The sequence below is a fragment of the Dromaius novaehollandiae genome, chromosome 23, assembly GCF_036370855.1.
Source record: "Dromaius novaehollandiae isolate bDroNov1 chromosome 23, bDroNov1.hap1, whole genome shotgun sequence".
Classification (NCBI taxonomy): domain Eukaryota; kingdom Metazoa; phylum Chordata; class Aves; order Casuariiformes; family Dromaiidae; genus Dromaius; species Dromaius novaehollandiae.
In genome coordinates this window covers 6,079,887-6,103,747 of record NC_088120.1, presented here as the reverse complement: position 1 = coordinate 6,103,747, position 23,861 = coordinate 6,079,887, and the positions used below count along the sequence as shown (strand labels likewise).

At 45.3% G+C, this 23,861-nt stretch overlaps 2 long non-coding RNA genes across 4 annotated transcripts in view; one reads left to right on the top strand and one right to left on the bottom strand.

Annotated features, from left to right (window-relative positions):
* Positions 1 to 23,861, bottom strand: part of LOC112981207 (uncharacterized) — a 410,306-nt gene that overhangs the window by 145,893 nt on the left and 240,552 nt on the right. The gene's annotated exons all lie outside the window — the stretch shown is intronic.
* LOC135330676 (uncharacterized) lies at positions 16,171 to 22,746 on the top strand. 2 transcript variants are annotated; one of them, XR_010392652.1, is made up of 4 exons: positions 16,171 to 18,057; positions 18,201 to 18,325; positions 19,560 to 19,647; positions 19,744 to 22,746. It is a non-coding gene; the product is annotated as an uncharacterized LOC135330676 (long non-coding RNA). The 2 variants fall into 2 exon arrangements; XR_010392651.1 differs by having other exon boundaries at positions 16,171 to 18,325.

Genomic DNA, 23,861 nt, shown 5'->3' with positions numbered 1-23,861 from the left:
CTGTCAGGCAATGTTCAGAGGAAATCTATGCATCCGCTTATCTAATTATACTGATGGGATTAGGCAGCCCCCTCCGAAACCGGTTGAGGTTTCACTCCCGCATAACACTGGTGCTTAGCAGGTTTTGCTTAGCCACCTCCAAAGGAGTAATTATGACCGTGTTATTTGTTTTGTGGGATTATGCCCAGCTGGCACCAGTGTCCTGTTGTGCAAGGAGCTGTCTGTACACCCTGTAAGAGACAGTCCCTGCCCCAAGGCTTAGACTGATAAATAGGACTGGTTTAAGAAGAATCTCTGTCCATTGCTTAAATGAGACAATAAACCTACGGCAGAGCCAAAATCTGAACCCTTGGCAGCTGGATTTTTGAGTCGGGCTCAGCTGGTGACTCTTCAGCCTCCAAGATAAACTTTCAAAATGAAATATCACTGTGAGTTGCACGGTGCAGCCTCCACCCCCTGCATCTCCACGGGCTGGTGCAGAAATTCCAGCGAGGGCTGTTCATTTTACGTGCAGGCGCCTGTGGCAACTTCCTGCCTAGGTCTGCAGCAACATCTCAGCTTCTCTCAGCCAAGGTGAAATTAAAATAGATAGAAACAATTACTGTAAGGAAAGTGGAAAAGTTAATAGGGGCCTTGAACATGCTTGTGAGACATTCCTAGGTTTTTTTTTTTCCTTTCCCTTCAGGTCTCAGAAAATAGCTCCAAAGAGAAAGATTTAAAAAAATACAAGCCGACTCTCTCAAATGTGCATGAAAGAGGGTAAGAAATGCTCTAATGATCAAATAGGGATTTTGTTCCCCATAGTTTATCTCCTACTATGATGAGAAGCCTGTAGTGGAGGTAAAGGAGAATCTGGGTGACTTTATTATGAGACAGATTGTTAGAAAAGCAAAGCTGCCTTGGAGAAAGGAGGAAATCTGAAGCATGTCTTTATCTGGTCTAGCAGGAATTCACGCAGAGCCATCTAAGGCCCATGGAAAGCCTCTTAGTGGCACCTCTGGGTGCTGGATCAGGCCCACCTGCACTGTGCTATGTCCTAACGCATGCACATGCATTTCAGCTCCACTAAGGGAAAGCATTCCTTCTGCAAGCGGGGACTGAATGGGTGCATTAATTGGGACCTAAAGTCCTGATATCAATCCTATGAATAAAACAGAAATCATCTTTCTTTGACTGATGAGCTACCACGTGAGCACTTGGGCTTCTAGTTTTCTGTTCTCTTCCCATCTCCCTTCCCAAAAACCTACGTCAGCTTCGGTGAGTAGAGCCTACCTCCTCCAGGGATGTTGAGGGCCACACTGACATCTCCATGCCCAAGGCCATGATGGATTAGTTGGCCATGAATACACTGCTGCTCCAGCTGTGCTTGCCCAAAGGGTTGTTCTCCCCTTCACCTTTCCAAATCAGACCTCAGAGCCCAGTGCACCCCAGCTGGTACTTTCTGCAAACACACGCACAAAACTTGAGCTCTGTAATTTGCTTCTAACACAAGTCAGGAAGATGGATAGTTAGCTGCATAGATGATGGTTTCTAGATATCCCCGTCTTGTCGCTTAATCATACACTATATCAAGTAAACAGTCCACATTCTTAATACGACGGTGGCAATGTCTGACTGATTCTCCCCGTTCATAAACCAGATCGTTATCTCTTCCCATCTGCAAACATAAAAACCCACGGTGTTATTACACGACTGATGCCATCGTAAAACGCTCCCCATGTCCTCGCTGCCTTCCTCCCCCCTCCGCCTTTCATTTTCACATTACCAGCGATCAGACCGAGATTTGCTGCTCCTGCTGCAGCCTCCTGCCATTCCCTCTGCCCCCTCTCCGGAGGGCTGATGGAGGAGTCAGTCATCTTGTGCTCTTCACTTTCTTTTCGCTCGTGGCGATTAACCCCTCGGGCATGTTGGCTCTGTGCACGGGCTCAGGGTGGGCACTGTCCCCCTCCCGTTTTTTTTTGGAATGTGTTTCCTTTCTGTCTCTCTGCACCCACTATAAATCAAGGAGGCTAAAGCGTATTTTATTTGGAGCATCTGCTGGAGCAGCAATTAATCACTGTCAGGCTATCTGAAAATAACCATTAGTTTTTGTTTTATTCTTTACGGCATAAACAGAAGAGATACGTCTCCATTCCAGTTATTAATCCACTTGCTCACTGAAGGAAGCCAGGCTACACCTGGGAGCTGGCTTCTCCTAATTGATCCCAGGAAATAAGAGACGGAGTTTAGGTGGAAAGGTGGAGCTTAGCTGGAAATAGGAACTGACAGAGGAAAGAGGGAGGGCTTCGCTGGGAGCGCAGAAGGGACTGCGGCTCAGACGAGGGAGGAAGTCCCACAGCCCTGCAAACAGATGCTAATGTTTAACAGGACGCATAAAAGAAACTGCTATAAGGCTTTGAGAAATCTTATTTTTCCTTTGTTAACTTTGAGCTTTTGGGGCAGTTAATTAAAGGGTGTTCTTAGAACATCTCCCTTTCAAATTTCGGTACAGAGCCAAAAAAAAAGTGACCACAAGCTTGGCACCTAAGGTTCTGCATTAATTTTCCTTCTGTGATTTTAGAGCAAATCCTGCACTTCTTTTTAAGGTCAAAACTTTTTTTTTTCCCCCCCCTCATTGTTTGGAGCACCAGTTCGCCTCCATGAGATCTAAAAAATTCAAACTGGTTTTAAATACCAGACTTCAGTACCGGCAGTCAGTGTCCTGTAAGTGAGACTTTCAAAAGCTTTTGTAAGATCTCATTCCTAAGCTACTTAGACATTTCCGAAAATCCCTATGATGTATAAAATTTAGGTGGCTGCACAACGGTGTATCAGCTCAGTAACTCTCCACTGGGTTCAGCTCGGCAGCACTAAAAGCCAACCTGCCTTTAAAGCCAGCAGATGTGATTCAAAGGGGGAGAGAGAGAAGATCTGCTGGGAATGGAGGCACCTCGGTCACAGCTCCTCTTCGCTGCGCTATAGCCAGGTGTTGAACATATACAGCAGGAGAGTGGCAGCAAGGCAGCATTTACATATGAGCTATACACAGTTTCAAGATCTCTGCCAGGACGTTTCACACTCTCTGTGCATGAATGTGTTTACGTGTATACACATATATATATATATATATGTATATACACACACACACGTGTGTGTGCCTGTGTGTTAGTGGCTGTGTGTATGTGACTGAGTACACACACACAAAATTTCCATGCAGCGATAATCATAAAAGTGTTAATTACATTTATAAGCAAGAAAACTATGTGTGCATGCTCACACTTTTTGTGCCTACCAAAACTGGCTCCACGCTTATGGAAAGTGGCTCCATACAAACTCTGTATATACTTCTGTGAATATGCTTTAGCACTCAAAAAAAAAAAAAAAAAAAAAAACACCTAAACCCTGTATTATTCATGTTTATCTTGATGCTACAAACCACAGGCCAGTGTTTTGCACTGTGCTGTGGCTGACTCAGGTGGACATTGCTGCTGCTGCCAGGCCATGGAGATACTCCCCTAGCTCCCATGGCCTAAAATAATAAATCTCCTGCCTTTGATGTCAATCTGGAATAGAAGATCACAACATGTGCACGTCGTCCCTGACCTACTGTGAGAGTGAAGCTCATATGCCAGGTGGAGAGGTCTGCTACAGAGGATAAGTGGGTTTTTTTGCATCCTTTAGCCATGGTGTGTGGTAGGTACGTGCCAGCAGCTCCCAGATGAGCTGGCCTGCGAGTTTGCGTATGATATGTAGAGTAAAACCTGAACAGTTTGGAGTTGAGGATTATTTGCTACCTCCCATGACTTTCCTCTCAGTCATCTTCTCCCATGTCTCTCTCTTCTCTCAGAGGGTCCCTTTATAGGCCAGATTTGGCAAGTGGGTTGCTATTTAAAGAACTATGATCTCAACTACAACATTCCTAAGAGCTGCTCTGAATTCTTCCTTCCAGCTCTGCAACACAGACAGGCATGCTTCTTCCCACAGAAGATGGCCTTCAGCCATGGGCCTCCCTAGTAATTGTCTTTACTGGTCATTTTTCTTGAGATTACCTTTTTCTTTGCAGTGTGCCTCCCCTGGCACTTACAGGGAGTTAAAAAGTCTCTATGGGCCAGGTTGTGTCTCCCACTCCCCAGCCTCTCCCTCCTGTCCCATAGCTGGGGGGGAGAGACAGCATGGTGCACGGCAGGAGCCGGTGGTGGGTGGGAAGGTGTTTCTGCAAGGCTGTGGGAATCTGCTACCATCCATTCCCAAATGAGAAAAAGAATTCCCCAATTGCTCAGGTTTTTCCAGGAAGTGTTCCTCAAAATCTGCAAAATAGGTCCTTAATGAATCATTTCATCTCATTAATCTCTTTAACTGAAATCACTTATTTACTCAAAATTTTAGAATTTGCTACTGTCCCTCAGGTCATTCTGTTTTTAGAGATGCAGCCTGCTATGTAAGCTAATTATGTAAAACTAGCAATTAATTTCTCACAAGCATGACAAATATTTGACTTAAAAGACGTTTCCCTTTTTTGGTGAGCTCCAGACAACTGGTGTGTTGTTAACTGCAGCAGCACATGCTAGGAAGATGAAGGGGTGACCTGGCAAATTAAGGTCTTCACTTTACTTTTAACATATACATGGTTCCTCTTTGTTCAACTACTATAGCTTCTCCACACCCATGAGAAAGTGCAAGAATATCACATATTCTCAAGATTTTTAGGCATTTCAGTTTACTTCTGCCCAGGACAAGACGCAGAAATCCTCTTAAATCCCTAGGACTTTCTCCTCAGGGGCTGAGGCTCTGCCTTTCTGCCCAGTCATGTCACTGAACCTTAAATGCATTGAACCTTTAGATGCTACAGCATCTAAATTATTTGCCCAGTCTCTGTAGGTTTTCTCTCCATGAGCTTGTGGAGAGAGGAGCATATCCATAGGATGTTGGCCCACCCACAGGGGCAGTGTCTGAGCTATGTGTCCAGCTCTGTGGACTACAGAAAGGGTCCAGGGTTATGATGCCTCATATGCGTGTGCCTCAGATAAGAGTAAATTGCAGTGTGATTAACCTGATCATGACAAAGCTTTTGGAGATGGACTCCTTGGAGGACTTCCACCATGCAATGACCAAGCTGTTGAGAAAGCTGGAAAGGAAACTTTAATATGTCAAAATTTCCCATAGGGCAGCAATTGCCGGTTTTGCTCAGCCCTAGAGATGGTGGCTCTTGGGCTGCACTCTGACTCAGGCCCTCAGAGCCCAATTGCACAAACTCCCGTTGAAATGAGCAGGAGGGTGTCAAAGACAAATGAAGTCTGTGGGAAGCCTTCTACTAATGCCACCAGGCTTGGACCACCCCATTATGAATGAGCACAGAAGGTGCAGGTTGTCAACTGAAGTAAGCTGCTGCAGCTCCAGAGGATCTCTGGCACTTACACCACAGGGTCAGCTTCTCTGCACCAGTGATTGAAGTGATGCTTGGAAACAGTATTTTTCCACAGTCCAAAGGGCTTGGGGGAAATATTATTTGTTTGTTTTTCTATGTTTGTGAAGGATAATTATTAAACTCCCTGGCCAGGCACATGAGAGCATTTCAGCCCAGCAAATCCATTTCTAGTGCCAAATGCTGTAAGGTTCATGGTCCCACACATGCTGCCTGCTCATTTATTTATGTTCTACCTGCAGTAAAGATAGTCGCTTTTCCTGTTTCTAAAACCTTGATGTTGCCAGACAGGAAGGTCAAACAGTAACCAAAGCATGACTTCTGCACTGCTTTTTCCACCACTTTGTATGGAAAGGTATTGGCTGAAACTCCCCTCTGTGTGGAGCTGATTTTCACTGTTTGTGAATATGAAACGACCTCGATGAGCTGCATCTTTTCTGGCTTATCTGATCCCTGTGGTTCACACGGGCATTTTTACCCTCTGCAAAGTCAAGGTTACAGAACTAAGTGTGAAATGGTATTACAGAAAAAGTCAGCACCGAGTAGGAAGAGCAGGAGTTGCTCAGTCCGGAAGCTTATTGAAAACACGATTGAAAACTCGCTGGAGATTCAGAGATGAAAATAATTCTTCACCTCTATTTTGCTTTCATTTTCAGTCCATTTCATTTATTCTCAACACTAGAAGGGCAGAAATACCAGTAAGAAGACCATTTCTATTCTATTTAATTGTTCCAGTTGGAGGTATTAAACAGAGCCTGAGATGAGGAAGACCTGAGGCAGCTAAAATGTCAGACTGAGAAGCTTTGCATTTTGAGGGGGAAAAGCACACTACTGTGGAAGCTGGTTAAATCGAACACCTGAATTACTGGAGACGCCCTCCGCTTTTCCTGCTTGGTAGAAAGGCTGTCACGTGCCCGTTACTTTTTTCTAAAGAAGAACTTTTCAGTAGGTTCATTGAAGCCCATAATGTTAGCTAACACTCTCCTGTGGGAGAATCACCTTGCCTCCTCCTGTATCCTCTCAGCTATTTGCACAAAATAACACTAATTACCTAAAACGCTGGTTTCCTCAAAATACCTGTTGGAACAGAAGATACAATTACCATAATTCCATTGCAAATTTCAGTTCCCATAATCACTCTCCATTACGGCAGATATCGTACCTTTTCCTTTACCTGCGAAGTGTTGAAAGCAAGGATTTAATTCATTTAACTCTTTTCAGCCCACTTTAGGAAGACTTTAAGTATGTGCTTTAATGTAAGAATTGGATAGGAGCTTTGCCCATGAGCATGCTGCACTGATGACTTAAAACCACAAGGAAGGTATTCATCTCACCTAAAAATTATATATCTCCTCTGTTCTTGCTGTCTGAACTTGTTAATATCTAGTAGAGAAATAGGTGATTCCAGAAGGTAGTTAATTCATCCCACTTATTTCAAATGCTATATTTAGGCTGGTCTAAATTGCCCTCTTAAGCTGCCATCTATACTGACTAAGGGGTACGACCTGTCCAGACTAGACCTCCAACTGTTTTATAGGCAAGCTGACTTCTTCTGGAAGCCAAAAAATCTGCCTCTTCAACTATGTGGGGAGCATCCAGTGGAGGTCTCTGATGTTATGAGAGATTACCTACACTGTGTATCTTCATTTTGTTTAGATCTGTTATCAGCTGTTATCCGGACTCCTCATGTTGCTGAGATAAGCCAAGTGTAGAGGGTTACCTGATCAGACTCATTTCTGTGGAAACCCTGTGAGCCTTCAGGCAGAGTCAAGGCAAATTGGAGGGCACAGCCCAGGCATGTCTAGTAACAGACTGCAGAAGGTGCCGTGAGGATGGGACATGTTACTTGAACACAGTACTTTGCACTTGCAAGAATTAGGAGCAAGCACGATGTCAGCCGCCCCATCTCAACCATGGAAAACTACTTCCAGCAGAGAGTTGGAGACTCCTTTAGGAATATTAATTCCGAGGCTTGTCCCAGCCCCTTTGCTTCTTTGCTCTTAGCTTCCTCTTTGGAGGAAAACTGGGGCTTGGCTTTTCAATTTTGCTCTAAAATCCTTTTCCATTCCCTGCCGTGCCCCTCTGAGACAACTACTAAGCTCATAACAAGAGAACGCGAGGCAGCATGTTATTCCCACTCAGGAATAAAATATTCCTAGATGTTTCCACTCAGAATCTTCTCAGACATCAGTGGGGCACAGCAGGACACAGTCCCCAAGACTTGGTGCAAACAAACCTCTGTGAAACCACTCCAGGATGACGGCAAACCAAAAATGCTCATCATCAGTTCTTCCACCTGCTTGGATTACGGTGCAGCAGATGCTGTGATTGCTGCAACACGCGTCTCTGCAATTACAGCCGGTGACGGTACCTCCCCATTCCCAGCGACTGACAAATGCTTGAATCAGTAACCGAGGCCTTTGAAAGACGAGGGCTGGAATTTTAACGAGCTCAGGAATATTCGTTCTCCCCGCCCTCCAATACACCTTTTTTATGTGTGTGAAAAAAGCAAACGTTACAGCACCTGCGATATGTCTGCCTTCTCACCAGCCCCCCAAACCCTCCTGCCTGACCGTGTGTCCTGCGGGTTTGCTCATCTTGTATCAGCTGCATGTGAACACAGGCAGAAGAGATCAAACTTCTGCAAAAGCAGCTCTTTAAACTTCTTCTCGGCACCCCCTTCAAAGAAGAGCAAGTCACTCTTTTTAGACAGTAAAATTGTGTTTATACTCTCCAGAAATAACCTGAATAGACCTTGTCCCACCCTAGGGAATTGAACTGCCACAGATACCAGCTAGTGATGAGTCTACAGATCACACAGGACTCATATGAGCTTGGCTGGGGGCAACACTCTGGTCACTCTGATGGTACAAGGGGTTTTATAACAGAAGGTGTAAAATTTTAATCCCACTAGTCACCATAAAATTGAGGGACGCTCACAAAGTTGGTGAAGTTCTTTAGATAATTTCTTTTTTCCTCCGTGCACCTAGAAATATATTCTATAGGGTCTCCAATATCACTAACAGAGTGAGCAATAGTGGTAAGCAGAGCTAAGATATTAACTGGAAAAAACTCTACATTAGGTTCATGTCCTCGCAGAGTTTTCTCAGAACTGTCGGTATAGGTTTTTCAGAAACCTTCAGGCAAGCCCCCAAGTCATCAGGGTGCTATGTTTTAAAAATAGTGAGATTTTATAAATACAAACCAACAGCATGGCTCAGTTTTGTCTTTCCGGTGGGTTTCTCGGTCTTTGTGTGGCACTTCCATGGTTTCAAACTTCAGCCATGCAAGGTCAAAACATAATATTTTCTTTAAAATAAAAAGCTGAAATTTCTTTTACCTCATGACTCTGCAAGCTAGAGCTTCCAGAGGAGTATCAAATATTGTTAGCGTCTTAATAGAATAATCAGAAATAACATTCCAGATTTTTACCCATTTTCTCTATTTTCTCAAAGGTTGTGGATTTGCTGTACAGTATGTTAACGAACTGCTTTCAAGATCCTTCCCCCTTTCCCCTCCTGTCTTCTTTCAGGAGTTTATTTTTAAAAGTAGCATCCAGGGCATTGGAATAGCAATAAAGAATAGGTTAAAGCCTCTGATGTTTCATTCCAGGAAAGCCGAAAAGATTAATGCACTTGTCTGCAACTTGAGCCTTCGCTATTCCCAGCTCTCCAGAAACCAAACAGCATGTACAGCAATTTCTTTATTACTTAAATCTCATTGCACGATTATTACACCACTTTGGCTGCAAGGCAGCAAAATTGCACTTGCCACCAAGGTGAAAGGTGAATGAAAGAAGGTCAGCTCGGCAGATGACTGGAAAATTTTGTTGGCCTAGTAGGAGAACATCTTGGGTGTAGCAACTTGGAAGGCTTGGTGTGCTGGGAAGGTAGAGGCTCCCTCCTCCCTGCCTTTGGACATCTTCTCTCATCGTAATGCATGGGACAAAGTCTCATCCTGGCAGCTACAGCGGGCACTGTCCTGGAGACTGGCAGCATTCGCTGTTATAGCTAGATCTAGAAAACCAAACTTCTCTCACACCTGAAACACGCAGCACGGAGCAGTCAAAATGAGTTATACACGTTCAAGTATTGGCTGGATTTCACCCTATTCAGGGTTTTCATCCCTAGGCCACCCGTATTAGCAGTGACATAAGTCAACTCAAAGTGCGATCCAGGCCAGCGTGGAGCAGGGAGCTACGTCTCTTAGTGATGGTTTTTAACAAAGCCACCGGTACTCAAAGTAACACCTTACAAAAACAATTTGGAGTTCATGTACAAAGCTCTGGGCCCCTGGGCTCTAGGCTTTTTTCACGCAACTCTTTCTCCTAACTCGATTATTGCTCAGATTAATGCTTTGAGAGCTTCTGGAAAACCTGCAGTTAGGCCCACGGGAAAGCAAGCATCTTCCACTGCAGTTTTCCATGATGGGTATCAGCCCGATACTGCACTTTCTAATACAGATATGGAAGATTGTCTGCTACTGCACTTGTACAGACCTTGTGCACCATAAAGTTGGGCATGAATTGGAGCCCACTGCACCATTATCATTATTTGCACAGCAGAGATACGTAGGTAGATGGTATATGAGGACAGAGCTAAGTGTATTGGCATAACTTTCCTATGTTTCTAAAGATTTGTCTTTTGCATTATTTTTAAATTTGAATTTTCTTGCTGTCATTTTTTTATAAGCTCCCTTCCAAAGGTTAGATTATTGCTGTTATTAGCATTTATGGGTGTTCCTAACTTCAACTCTATCTATTTTTTGAGATTATTTATGTGTTGAGTATCTTTGTTAATAGTAACCAGACTCTTTAGGATGGCAAGTATGAGTGACAGCCAAAGAAATCACTTTATACAGGATTCCTGACACAATATTTTGACAATCTCATTTTAAGTAAGACACTATGATTGTCAGTTCAGTTACAATACGGTTGTTGCTCCCTAGTGGAAAAAAAAAATCCAGAAAATTGAAGGAAATCAAATTCCTGGCTAAGTGATTTTTACAGTAAAACATTAAGGTCTTGCCCTTGCCTCTCACTGCATGTGTGTATAACACCGCACGATGTTTGAAATGCATAAGGAGAGAGCAAACATCTAGTAAATGAGAACCCAGGCATACTTTTTGAACAAGCATCTAGAAAGTATAGGGAATTCATCACTTTTAGTAGGCTGATAATAGTATTTTGCCACTTCTGCTCCTTTTCTACCTAATGCAATGCCCAGAAGAAAACACAGTATTTCTGAGGGCAATGTTTTTGGGATTTCTTTTTATTTTTTTAGGGCCCACACCCCGCAAAATCTCATGGGAATTGAAAGGGAAAATGTAAGACAGCAGATATGCATAGCTTTCTTGGGTGTCATGGGGGCAGGGGAGGAAGAGTCTAGGAAGAAATGAGATGGAGCTTGTAGGGAATTACAGAGGAAACATTTTTACCTATGGTAGAAAGAGAAGTCTTTAAATGGAAATTTTATGGGAAATGTGTTCCTTCTGACAAATCTGCTCTTGGAAAAGTGCTTTTTGTCTCTCAATGTCTTTCGGTCAAAGGGACCAGGTAAGACTGGCTGTGGGGTCAGGAGTCTTAGATAGACCCCCCAGGAGAAAGTGGGTGGGAAAAGTACAAGTCTTAACTGTCCAAATTGGGGCCCAGAGCAGAACCCTAGGTAGTAACTCTCCCTCCCTCGGTTCTCGAATACCAAGTTCAGACTGTCTCCCTTTTGTTCAAACACAGAATGAAAATGTATTTCAAAGCTGTAATTTTATTGTGGAATGGAATATATGTTTTCTGGACAGCTCTAAATTGCACGCCACAAACCCAAAGGAGGGCTAGGATTAACTGGGGCAGGGCATTACAGCATTATGAAGAGTTATGGGATTAAATTAAGAAAGGGAAAATTCAGGCTGAATATCAGGAAAATCTTGTTGGCAATAAGCTTATTGTTGCTGTGATTTATACAGCCATTATTGCCTAGAAGCTTACATCAGGGCCACTCTACAGATCTATAAATTAAAGAAGATTGGGGCCTCAATGCAGAGATACACAAGGCTGCTGCTGGATTAGGCGCCGGACAAATGCATCCTTAATGGCGCAAACAATTTGCAATGCAAATAAGGAAGAGAGAAATTTTGGAGCAGGAGGAAGATCCAAAATTAAATACTAGTGATGATATGGTACATTATAGATAGAGACCGGATTAGAAGTCAGTCTGTTGATCAGTCTGCCATGGTAACTACTGAACCACAGTGCCTCCTGCTAACTTGTAGGGTAGTATGGAAGTATTTGCAGTTTGAATCTGACAGGAAAAAAAGTACAATTCAGCTGACGCAAACCCGTATCTGTCTGAGCACATGCGAGAGATAATCTAACAGAATTTTCTTCTCTCTGGCTTCTAGAAGTTTTTTTACATTCAGGGAAAAATTGAACTTATTTTCCTAAACCCTTGCAATTGCTTCTGCAGGGGCAGAACCCAGGGGTGAGAGCTTGGTGTCTTGCCAGAGCATCTTCTCACTCCAGGCCCTGCCCATCCCAACCCTTTGCTCTCTGATCGCCCTTCCAGCTACCTCTGTGGTGCTGAAGGCTTTCTTGGTGACATGTTTGATCCTTATTCAAGGCCTCTCTGAAGATTCTGCCTTCTTCCCTTGCCACAGATCTGAATATGGGCTGTCAGGGTGCTTTACATGTGTACTTACTCCCAGAGATTAGGTGTCCAGGTCTCACGATGAGTCAAGCCTGCTGGCTTGACTCATGGCTGCTGAGCTAGACTCTAGAGTGGGATGTCCCTGTTTGCCAGTATGCTACATGTCCACAAAGGGTAACTACAGGCCTGAGCAGCTTAACATATAGACTGCAACTCTCAGGACAGGTCCACAGCTGTGACTCTGAGCCATCCTTGGTCACACATACACCACCCTGAAGAGTCGGGCTCCTGCCAAGAGCAACCGAGGTGGTGTGTCAGGTTCGTCCACGTTAGCAGGTCCAGGGGTGAGACCTCGGTGCAACACACGTCCTTCTACACCGCTTACAGCTCCCGAGCAGAGTCTGATGGCAGCTGAAAGGTCTCTGCCTCACATCCTGGAGCACCAGAGAGATGCTCCACCTGGCCTCCACACACCTAACATGCCACATCTAACCTAGGCATGTCTGACTGCAGACACCGTTGCAGACAGAAGTCAAATACTCACTTCAGCACCCAACTACCAAATTTTGGTCTGCTTCAGACATTCATTTCACTAATACGTCTGGTGATGCTGAAGCTTGCTGATGAACTCCCTGGGGTTTAAACTCTGCCGCTGCATCACATCTTGTTTGATATAAAGCAAGGTCACTCCTCATCCTTTAGGTTATTCAGGATTAGAAAATTGAAGTCATTTGAACTGAGATGATATTTCTTAATATAATAATGGCTGGGAAATTGAACTGTAAGAATGGCTTCTTGTTATTACTTCATAGGAGGTGCTTTTTAAAAATTAGGGTGGAAGGAGGATGACTACAGTTTAATCCCAAGATAAATCACCCTTCCAAAATGGCTAGCAAAGCTCGGAGTTGATATGATTAGGAGACTTAAAGCTGTGGCAGGGCAAGTTAAAGCACCCACTAATGATTTCAACTAGAATTACAGAGATGCATAGGACTTTCTGTATCGTGTCAGTTCTTCACATCATTATATGTTGCAGGTGGTTTCCAGACAGGATTGTTTCATGATGCTTCACAAAAAGGCAAATAATGACAAATACATTCAGTTCATCTGACCCACACATTTCTCTGAAGTTGCAGTTTTCTTTATCCTTCTCCAAATTCCTGAAGTGTAGCAGACACCAACAGAAAACATACTGAACTGGTTAAAATAATTTTAGTTAAAAATCTCTCTCTCTCCTACTCTGTGTATATTTATGCATTGAACAGCTTTTTAACCAAAGTGAGAATTTCAGCAGAAAGCTGTTGTTTGGGTGAAAATATATCCAATTTTGATCACTGAACATTTTGATTCTTTGCATATCCTCCCTTTCTTTTCCTCCCTCTTGCTTGGCTTTAGCCCAACTAGAAAAAGAAGGTCGATTTTTGGGGCTTATTTTAAATTTAAAATGTAGGCAAAAAAAAATTTACAGTCCAAAAGATATCCATGTATTTTGAGGGTTTTTTTTTTTTGAAATAGCAAACACATTTTCTCAAACAGCTGTAACACACCAGCTGCTCCCGTCTCTGTTTTCTCATCTAAATTCTTTTTACTCTTCTTCTTTCCTCATTAATTCCTCTTTCAGCTTGCTACTTTTATTGTTCAATGATGATCTTCTTGCTATTGGAGACATGACCTATTTAGCTGTGTTCACAGGAGGAGGAGAATGGGCTTCTGTGACAGCTCCCTCGAAGCCCAGACCACAGGCAGTGCCACAAGCCTCGCATTCATTTTCCGCCTTTATTCCAACAAAAGTCCCGTTGCTTGAGAATCGGGATCTGTGTCTGGTGTTGTGTACAACCAGGCTTTCCTTTTGTTCTTCGGTAAACGTTTTGCTGTTTCAGAGCTTTGGATTGGCAACTCGGATGAATGAAGACAGCGACATTGTCAGAAACTGCCTCGTTTTCCTTTTGGAAATGTTCGCTATGACAAAAATGTTCATTGTTTTGGTGGAAAACATTATGTTTTTTGTTCAAAGGGCCCAAATATAGGAGGGAGTACCCATTCTCCCCCTCCTCCGTAAAAATGTGAATTTTGAATTAGATGGATTTGGCCTGTTTCATATAAACAGACTTTTGTAGAAGAAGGAAACAATCTAATCTCTTTGTCCACCCACAAGAATGGATTGAAATTCATGAGAGAAATTATGAACAACTTATTAAAAGCAAGGCCAGTAAGACACGGGAATAGGCAGTTTGGTGAAAGTGAAATTCTGACTACATATACCTGTTACTGCCCTGTTATATGGTGTGGAATAAGCCTTCAGCACCTTTTCACAAAATACCGAGGCTGGGAAAGGCCATCAGAAACCGAAAAAAAAAAAAAGTAAAACAACCAAAAACAGATGGCAATCAAGTCATGCCTTCAGCTGTAATTTTGCCCTTCTCTCTCCCGTTGGATGCAAAAGTAGACATGTCTCTGCAATAATTTTTGTCAAACCCCTGGTTTTCTTTATGCAAAAGAAGAAAAACAAATTGCCAGCTGTAGATCAGCCAACTTTCAAAACAGCTGTGAGATTTCCCCCGCGTCTCTAAGTGTCCCTGTCCTAGCAATCGCTTTCAGATGACGTGTTTAGACTCTGGACACAGGTAGAGATCTATAATTTAGCTAAATATGCCTGAGTTAGCTAGACCAGACTTCAGCAGCCGAGAGCAGTAGTTTGAGATAAGGAAGTTTCTCCCCACTGTGGGGCCACTTTGCCCTGTGAGGAGAGAGAAGAAGGTGGTCTCGTGGCTCTGTCAGTCCTCTTGGGGTGTTTTGGACCTGATTACAAGTGTCCTTGTGTTTCTTCATGATGCTGACACCAACGTGACCAGGCAAAAACGTGCCAGCCCACTGAGCGTGGGAAGCTACAGACCCCAGTTATCCACATCCTGGCTCCTCATCTCAGCATGAACCTCTGGGCTCATTCACCCTGGGTGAGAGAGAAATGGGATGCCAAAATTGTGCTGGTAAGGCCGGGCAATGAACACCCAGGGCCCTGCCCAGAGCAAGGGAAGGGGGAGATGCTGGTGAGGACACTCAGCAGTAAGCGGGTGATGACACTCAGCAGCAAGCGGCATTCTCCTTGAGATGTGGGAGGGGACGACAGCTCAGTCGGTCTGCTCTGATGGATGTCCATTTGGCTCCGATGCGCCCAACTGGAGTGATTCCCTCAACGCATCCTCTGGAGCTCATTTTTTTCACAGTGCAAGAAGAAGAGGACAAAAAAATTCTTGAAACACCAGAACAACCAATTTTCAGCATGGGAGACCCTCATCTGTCCCCGTGCAGATGATGAGAGGGGCAGGAAGGGCTCTCCTGAACTCAGGTCCCAAGTAAGGTGGGCAGGTAGCACCAGCTTTTGTATATGCCAGACTCTGGGCAGGTTTCCTATTAGACTAGCTCAGCCCAGAGAGGAAACCCTGTCAACTGGGTCTCAAACTGGTGAAAATTTGGCTCTACTTCACTGAAGCCAGCAGTTATTTCTCCTTAAACCAGCCGGGAATACACCTCTCAGTCTCCGTATCAACATAATCCTCTGCTGTGCCGCTGGGAAAGGTTCGTTTTGCCCACTGATAGAGCAAAAGAGAGAGAAAGAGAGTGCTACAGAGAGATAGCAACAGGCAGCTTATCTGAGCTGAGAGTGCTTCTGAGGATTAAGGAGTGGTGAAGGAAAGGAAAAAAAAACCATTGTAATTAAAATATGTGTTATCTTTTGAGAGTATTCACAATCAAGTCCTGCTACAGAGTGAAGGTAGGCCTTTGTAACTAAGGCTGGTTGGACTCTAGCTACTGCTTTATTTAATTTTGTTGTGTGCACAGTGAGACAGTAGATAGGGATGGGTATATGGTGGATCAGCACGTAAGCCAGCGCTTTCACTTGCAGCTTGTAATTTTAGCTGTCAGCTGAGTTGTTTACATAGCTAAATAAACAGATCCCAGTCTCTCTCCCTCTTATCACTGGAACACACACAGAGTGGGAGCAAGTTACAGAGGCCCCTCTAAAAATATTGCTTGCTCACTGCAGGGCGCTGGGTCAGGAGCCCGGAATTTGTCCCATCTGCCTCCATATACTAGACGAGAGTCCTTGCTCTCTCTTCCGCTTGCATCTCCTCTCCGCAGGAGCATGCATACACTCGGCATCGATCATTTGATTTTGTTTTGCAGGAGTGTCCGTCTGCTCCTGGCCTGTGTAACCCCATTTACAGGAATTCCTGGGTTCGAGCCCTGCTGCTGGCTGCTGTGACTGACATTTTTCGTGTCCCTCCGCTTGCTTGCCAAGGCTCAGTGCCACCCCGGAGAGGCCACGCTCTCCCGTCCTGACCTTCTCCTTTGCTATTAGCTCATTGATCCGCACTGAGAACATCCAAATGCTCTCTCCGGCTGATGGAAGAAGGTGAGGACACCGGGCAGAAGCAGACTCACAAATGATCCAAGAGTCATCCTCCAAGGTCAGACAAACCCATGCTTGAATGGTCTTTTTTTCCTGCACATGTACAAGATGCATCACTTCACTCCGGGGAAGACGGCAGCAAAGTCTACGTTTCTGCCACTAGCTACTTCCAGTAAATCAAAGCAAATCAGACGCAGATACCACAGGTTACTAAACTCTTCAGCTGACTTTATTTTCGCTGTGGGGCAGGTGATGCATCTGACTCTAAAATGTCTTGATTTGTGTTTCCTCATGGGGAAAATCTCAAGCCACTCTTGGTGATTCCAGTGGATGTTTCCATCTCCTGAAGGTTTCTGATGGTGGCTCTTAGGAGTTGCTTTTGTCAAAAAGTGGTGGGAAGTGGGCAAAGAGACTTTTGTAGCCTTTCCCCTGGACTCCATCTTGTTAAACAAAGTGGGCAGGAAAAAGCCTTCAGTGTAATATAGCCTTAAGAGCTGATGATACTGAGGAACCAAATTACAAAGTGAAAGTCCCTCTGTAACAGGCATGCACTGACCTGGCTGAGTTTAAGAGGAGTCACAGAGAGCTGGATTCACTTTTATCTGAACCATCGGTGCCCAAGTGATGGAAAGCAGTGCAGATACAGGATCCCATCTTTCAAAGCATCTGGGACCTGCCTGAATTCTGGCTCTGCTCAGTGATTGAATTTAATCCGAGCAGTGAAAACTGCTCAGGAGGGAGGGAGGGGTTACGAACCAGGTTGCAATTCATCTTGCAAAACACCTGCAATGCTAAAGACTCAGGGAGAAGGTTCTGGTTCTGGTTGTACGGCACGACAGCAAAGCAGAGTGTCTCCGTTCATGACAGCGTATTGCAGTGTTTGAATTACCACCTTGATGAGAGGAAGTTTGTACCTAAAGGGAAGATGCTGTGTGAAAAACACGACCTGCCTGGAGCAGGGTCGCTGAGTTCACAACATCAATATCTAGTCGGCACCTACAGATTGTTTCCAAAGCTCATTATTTCGGAGAACTGTTGCCCATGTGAGTGGAACTCATTACCTGAGAGGCCCGTTATATTTTCTAGGCACTGACAAAACGCGGGCATTGCTTGGCTACCTTAATTAATGCATGATTACAAACCGAAATATATCATTTGTATTCGTATATGTTTTCTGGTGCTCTAACTGGAGCCACCGAAATCCATCTTTCAGAGAAACCATCAAAGGCCAAGCAGCCTGATCCAGCAGGGCAATTAGAGATATTTTTCCCTGTTCATGCAGAGAACTTAACCTCAACTCTCCAGCAAGACTCCAAGACCAGGTCTGAAACTGCTGCAGCTAGACTGCAGCCTCGCCAGGGTTTGCCCCATGCCTGTGGTCCTCTGCTGCGGAGGGCCTCCATCCTCCCAGGGAAATGATACCAGCCTCCTCTACCATGTGCAAACAACCTTGGGAGAAATACTTCATATATGTGAAGAACTTCTCTGCAACAGCTTGCATAATCAATGAAATCCCGTATATGAAAGGACACCAGCCTAAATATTTCATTACAGGTGCCAACAGCAACACTTCAGGGTGCCCTTGAGGGTCACGTGAGTATCTGGAGGTAATGCTGAATCTATGAGCAGATTATCCAGCATTGTCCTACTGTGGCCCATATCCTTGCACTCCTGAGCAATAAACACAGGTGAGTGGCGAGGACAAAAACATTTCCCTTGGCAAGAGTCTAAGCAACTTGGGTTTTTTTAGCCTGTTGCTATAACTATGGCTGCAACACGATGAGACCCAACGGAGGCCCCCAGCATGGAGCCCCAGGGAGGCTGCAACGGGAGGGATGAGTGGCAGCATGTCTCCTCCTAGGACAGACACTTCAGGTAGGCCAGAAGGTTCACTCAATGCTTCTGTGTGGAATATACCTCAAATTTCCTCCTAACACGTAAAATGAGCAGTGTAATCGAAGCTGAATTAAATCCAAATCTTGACCTGCTGGAATAAACAAGGAACGCTGTTTGCAGAACACGTTTTGTTTGCCACCAACAACATAACTTTCCAGAAAGGTCACGCAGCTGCGCCTGGAGCTCAGCCAGAGCTGAGCCAATACTCTGGGAAGTGAGGTAACCACCGGCAAAACCAGCCTTATGATTTGGGTTGGTGACACAATTTTAATTCTGAGTTAGGAATTCTTCAGTAAATGCTTCAGAAACAGCTGACTTCAGCAGTGCACTGCTAATTGGCAGGTTTGGAAAAATAGGAAGGACGCATTTTTCCTGATGCGTTTTCCCATGTTTTTGCAGTTTTGAACATTTTTCGCCAGAAATAGAAAAACTGGTATGTGCTCAATGGCTTGAATCAAAAAAAAGGCAATTTTCTAGTTTTACCACTGAATGCAGTATACTGTAATAAGTGATTTTACTTTTGTTGCAATTCTGTATTTGTGCAGCGCTTGGTGCAACGGAACACTGACTTGGAAAATGATGATAGCAACAATGAATTAATAATAATTACAAAAAGAGGTCAAAGTTTTTTCTCCCTCCAGCTTTCCTATAATTATTATTTTCAGCTTGCCAGAAGCACCTCCTTTTCCACGAGAAATTTCGGCTTCATATGAAAGCATCGCCTCGGTTTTTTTCTTTTTAACTTGACTGCCAGGATTCAAAAGGAAGTGGGGAAAAAAAAAATCAAATTTCTTGTTCAAAGAAAGTGCATAAACTCCAACTGCGAATTACAAATAGCTCCTGGGAGTGAGGTCTAGTGATTAAAGAAGAGCAATGGAAGTCAGGGGGTAATCATGTTAAGCCAGTTGTGTCTTTGAGTCCTACAGTATTTGAAATGGTAGGGAGGCTTATGACTTTGTTACTAGCAGCATACTCAAGGGTAAACATTTATAAACAAGTTTAGCCACTTCTAATAGCAGCCATATTGCATTCACCCGCTTCTTGTGTACACCAAATATATGAACTGACACGCTGCTAAATTTACTACTACATCTTTCCTGTTGAATAGGTAGTGTATGAAATATTGCTGAAGGGATTTTCTATAAGGGCATGGGATCTGTACTGAGCTAGAGACAGGCATTAAAATGTATATGTTTGCTTCTCCTTAACACAGCAACATCTCATGGGAATGGGCATGTGGGTGTCCCATCCCTTTCTTCCACTTTATGAGTGAAACTCCCCAGCCAGGTTTTTCTACCCAGGTAAGATTTATCTGGATTTACCTCACCAAGGTCAACTACCTAAAAGTTGGCCATCAAGGCAAAGTACTTCCAAGGACTGATTTATTCCATTCTCAGGCAGATGTCCAGCATCTATAGGATGAGTGACCCCATGGAGCTGCTTGTTTGTCTCCTCTGACTTTGCAAGGAGCCTGAAATGACCAGCTTAAACACCCAACTTTTAGATAGCTGAAGTTAAATGAGATGAACTCCACTCTAAGTCTCCAAAAACACACCAGCACACCCAAGACGGACTGCAGTGAGTGGGCTCAGTCGCCTGGGAGAGTGGCTGAGATGCTGACATTGCCCCAGGGGCACTGGTGTGGCATTCCCAAATGGAAATATTTTCAAGTTTTGACTGATAATTTTGCAATGTTCAATCTTCTTCATAAAAAATATGAATTTTGTGGGGGAGGAAAAAAACTCTTCTATTTCCTGACCCAGTGCAAGTTGAGATCAGAAATTCTCTTTGACAGCTGTCCTATAATCACAAATGCTGATTCATCCAGCAAACACAACCTCCCTGCTGTAAGGCTGTTTCTGGGCCTGAGTGTGATCCAACAACTTCCTATGGAGATGCTCCTTCAATTTACAGATCTCTTTCAACAGTCAGTTAAAGCTCCCTTTCACTGACAGCTGGCTTTAAATCACAGGGGAAAGGTGTAAGACAAGTGTCTCTACTCATTGTGCCTCAGGACCAAGCCAAGGTGGGAGGTCACCTTATTGCTGGAACGTGGCCTGTCAAGCTGCTCCAGAGGAGATGACTTCCCCTGCAAGCACCAAGGCAGCATGCAGATGTTTCTGACTTCGCTCCTAAAGCATGTGGGGTCCTGGAAACCTCCCTGGCACTCTCTGATCCATTGCACTACTGCATTAAAGGACAGAAAAGCCCTTCTTGCCAACAGAGCCTGGGTGCATGAATAAACCATAAGCCACGTAGCCATACCAGCAGCCTGCTGCTGCTGACAGCGAACCGGACCTTGCCTCGGCTGACCAGGTTGCCTTCAGCTGCCAAGCAGGGCCTGTACAACGGCCCCTCTGCAACACAGCCCGGACTCCCGACTCCACAATGTGTCTTAAAATCATCTTATGGCACCTCAATAGGGTGTTACAGGGATTACTCTGTATTTGCCCAAGTTAGCACTGCCTTCCTGGGTGCTGCAGGCCAGCAGCTCCTATTCTTTTGGTGGCTGGACTTCACTGCTGCTGCTTTACCTCCCCTCTCTCCCTCCTCTGAATATTGTCTCCTCCGCACCCCTTTTCTCCATGCTTTCTCCTTTTTCCATGCTAGGTCCCCAGTGCCAGTTGTCAGTGCCCCTTGTTCCCAAGCCCAACACAGGGTCCCCTTTCACGCCTTTCAGGTGATGAAGTCCAAAGCTGCTGTGAGCTGTGACTGCAAAATGCAAGGCCAGAGAAGTGTCCAGCAGAGCTGTGCCCAAACAGCGTATCCACAGCTGTACAGGGAGCTTATGGCAGAGCCTGAAGCCTGAGTCTGATGGCCAGTCTGGGCAACGGCTCATTAACAGGTCCTGTTAATGACGTGCTGGATCTGGTTCTGTGGACTGAAAAGCTGGAAATGCCTGGAAACAGCCAGATGCTCCTCTCAGAGCCACAGCACCTCCACAAACTAAAGGGGTTAGTGTGGTTCCTGCTGCTACGGCTGTGCATATGCAATTTTGCAATACGTTCTTCTGACAGTTTCATATCGCTGTAGCATCTTGCCATGCTGCCAGATACCCCACCTGGTAAGGGAACTACGAGCTCCCCAACACTTACGCAGTACTAATTCCATATCTTAACACACGGTTCTGCTGTGTCTCCCATGGAGAGCAGCAGGAAGATCCAGGCTAATGTCTTCATCTCATCAGGTTCAAATGTACCTTGCAAAGGTAGGACGAAGGCACAGCACAGACAAAGACCAGATGAGATCCCACCTGCCACCCAGATACAGCAATAAGAAGCAGGGGTGCAGCCCTGAACCCATGCCAAGCCCATCCTGGTCTGCGTGTCTCGGGGTCGGCCAGAGTGGAATATGTGGGATGTGCTCTGGCTGCTATCTAGAGGGAACCAAGCAGATGAGGTCAATGCTCTGCCTTCGTGCTCCTCATTACAAAGCTTCCTGGTAATTGAAGTTAATAAACTGAATAAGTGTCACTTCAATCCCTGCTGTCCCCTCCTTTACCTCTCCTTTCCTTCCCTCCTGTCCTCTTCCTCACAGCCTCATCTCTTATTTCACCTCACATCTCTCTATCCTCACCTGAATCCCCAGTTTGGGGTTCTTCTTTAGGAAATGGGTAATGTAATAGGCATACCAGTTAAGAAAAGAGGTTCTTGCTTTCTCTCTCTCAGGAGACATTTTCTTTGAACCTGAGACCTCTGCCATCCTAAGGGCCAGGAGGATATAATAGACGTGCCACCCCCCGCATCGCTTGGGGAACACGGAGGGTTGTGAGGCTCTTGGTTTGACATCAGAGCTACGACCACGTGCACCAGAGCAGCTTCTCGGGGTGGCTTGCTGGGCAAGACAGCATCTGCGCAGGCCTTCAGCCAGCTGCAGGCACCAACCAGACCAGCTAAGCCCCTTCTTCAGAGGGCAGTTTTGAGAAGGATGTAAATACTAGTTCTCTGATTAACGCTCTGAAAACATCTTCCTTCCCCTTGACTGTAGCGGGGGAAGAGAGAGCCTGGGGTGGTGAAGGTACGGAAAGCCTGGGATGGTGAAATTCCTGATTCCACCAGCTCTGTAAGGTGCCTGCAGTGCTCTGAATGCCCCAGGCTGCTTCCAGCTATATGCAGATACGGCAAACTGGGGAAATGCCTTTATTTTTATTTCCAGTGACTTGGTTTCATTCCTGAGTTTCGTATCGCTTCCTGCCAGACTGCTCGGAGTTAAATCCAAGGAAGCTGTAAAACAGTTGCTGAAGAATTAAGCAAGAAAGGTAAAGCAGACGCAGATAAAACAGCCTCCGGTACACAGCTTCAAAGGATTGCAGAGAACAGCGGCTGGACTGTCGAGGAGGGGAGGATTTAGGGCCAGCTTCACCTGGGCCACGATGTCCTACCCTTTCCTCACATCAAAGAGTATTTCTCCCCCATGCAGAGCGTAGCTCACAGAAAAAAAAAAGCCAGCGGGAAGTAGAAGGCTGGATGGATGGAGACAGAAGCTGCCCACGGTATGTTAGAGAGAAACCCGACAGACTGGGAAGACTTCATTCAAGAGAGGCAGCACAAATCTTGCATGAAGCACAAGCTGTTCCTCCCGGCTCAGGGAGGTGGAACAAACAGGGCCCATCTGAGCTCTGGATGGAGGGGTTAAACTCGGCTGAGGGAAAACGTGGGGGGTTTGCTCTGTTCTGCAGCACAGCCCTGCCTCATTCCCTTTGGTGGAATGAATAAGTCATGCTGTGCTCTGACGGTGTTGTTTTGCAGGCCGTGCTCTGCAAAACAGCAGTCACGAGCCCTCAGAGGGCAGCTCCGGCGTGCTCGATTCCCAGGCAGACCTGCTGAAAAACTACGCGAGGTACATGCTGAAAAGTGGACTGCAGAGCCCTGCTGCTGGAGAGGGAAAGGCTTGCAGCCTCTCACGGGAATAATTGTATTCGGTGCAGAAATGGATGCAGCGCTCTAAGCAGGAGCATTGGGAAAGTCAGCCTGGAGCCCTGCTAGGGCAATGTAATCCTATTATGGGTGGATTATTATATAGAAAGTAGAAAACAGAGTCATGATTCCCCACTTGCTCATTCCAGTGAGTGCTGGGAGGACCTAGACAGGAGCCAGCATTTAGCTTTTCAGTCCTAATGCAGAGCAACAGGTAGTTGCAGCCTAGGCAAGAGCAGGCTTTTGGGGTTGCAAGGAGCTGCCAAAAGGATTTGCTGCCTTGCCTGCATGTCTCCAGTCTGCCAGCATGAAGGGAATCCCCCCAACAGATACCCCGGTGGTGTGGGAAGGCAGAAGACACTGGGAGATGGGAAAAACAGAGAAGCTGTTGGTGATGGAGTAAGTGTTGGGGGTGCTAGAGGATGCTCCTGTTTAGGGGTGGGCCAAGTCTAGGGGGGAATGGACTGAAGAAAAATCAGGAGAGCCTGGAACAGCGCTGCGGCATCAGCAGAGCACAGGACCTCCTCCCTCGCCTTGCACCTCCCTGCAGTCCTGCTGCTCCTGCCCCACTGGCCACCAAACCTCCCGGCAGGACACGG